Source organism: Cebus imitator, unplaced genomic scaffold (genome assembly GCF_001604975.1).
Source record: "Cebus imitator isolate Cc_AM_T3 unplaced genomic scaffold, Cebus_imitator-1.0 Scaffold121, whole genome shotgun sequence".
Lineage (NCBI taxonomy): Eukaryota > Metazoa > Chordata > Mammalia > Primates > Cebidae > Cebus > Cebus imitator.
In genome coordinates, this window is record NW_016107436.1 from 1,671,505 (window position 1) to 1,672,899 (window position 1,395).

The 1,395-nt window shown below is 39.3% G+C and overlaps 1 protein-coding gene across 4 annotated transcripts in view; it reads left to right on the plus strand.

Moving 5' to 3' along the window:
• The window catches only part of VMP1 (vacuole membrane protein 1), a 144,742-nt gene that overhangs the window by 39,417 nt on the left and 103,930 nt on the right, over positions 1–1,395 (plus strand). The window lies entirely within an intron of this gene.

A 1,395-nucleotide genomic window follows, 5' to 3' on the forward strand; every position in this document is an offset into this window, starting at 1 on the left:
AATAATTGAAAGGTGGTAACTTGAAATTAAGATGTCTTGGAAGTCCTCATCACTTCTTTAAATGTTATAAGTAAAAGTTAGTGTTTATTTGATCCACATTAAATTTAATGAAAATCGTCAGGGAAAAAATTACTAACCATCAAGTTTTGTTAATTGATTTGAGTAAAGTGTAAATTGAGTAAAGTGTAAATCGAGTAATTTGCGGAGACCAAGTACCTAGCCCAAAGGGACAAGTTAAGGCACTCTTTATGCAAGAATAGTGGTTGCTAGCCAGAAAGGAGAAGATGAAGGGGAAGTAAATAAATTATTTCTGCCCTTGGCTTAAGGGGAGTTGGTTGGCCTACTAGGTTACTTGGTTTGTTCTAGTAATTTTAATAGTTAAAAAGTAGGTTAAGTCTGGGCACAGTGACTCACAACTGTAAGCCCAGGACTTTGGGAGGCCGAGGCTGGTGGATCACTATGTCAGCCTGGGTAACAGAGCGAGACTCCATCTCAAAAAAAAAAAAAATTGGATTTCAGGACACCTGTTAATTTCCCAGAGCACTATATTTGTTATGTATCATTGCAAATAAACTTTTTTTTCTAGCAAGAAAGAACATACAGTATTCATCAGATTCTCCAAAGACTAAAATGTTAAGAACCATTCTTCTAGAACTTTTTTGTAACATATCTACATTTGGCTGCCACTAGGTGGCATTGCTAATACAGCCAATATACTGTATTATATTTGCATTTTCTAGTCTGGATAAATATATGTGTGTAGAGCAACTTCATCCAAAAACCAAACCATCAAATGGCACTACGAAACGAGGAGACATGTTCTATTATTTACCTGTATGTCTGCCTACCTAAAACCAGTTTACACATGTAAGTAAAAATGATGTTGCTTTTTTTTTTTTTCTTTTTTTGAGATGGAGCACCTGTTGCCTGGGCTGGAGTACAGTGGTGCAATCTCAGCTCACTGCAACCTCTGCCTCCCAGGTTGAAGTGATTCTCCTGCCTCAGCCTCCTTAGTAGCTGGGATTACAGGCACCTGCCACTACGCCCTGCTAAATTTTTTTTTGTATTTTTAGTAGAGACGGGGTTTCACCATGTTGGCCAGGCTGGTCCCAAACTCCTGACCTTGTAATTTGCCCTCCTCGGCCTCCCAGAGTACTGGGATTACAGGCATGAGCCACTGCACCCAGCCTAAAATGACATTTCCTAATAGTTTCTCACATTCATTCGGTAACTAGTTCTGTAGTTTATAGCCTTTCTGGCCAGCTTATACCTGTAATCCCAGTACATTGGGAGATGGAGGCAGGGGGATCACTTGAGGTGAGAGGAATTTAAGACCAGCCTGGGCAACATAGCAAGACTGTTTTTTTTGTTCTTGTTGTTTTGGGTTTTTTTTTT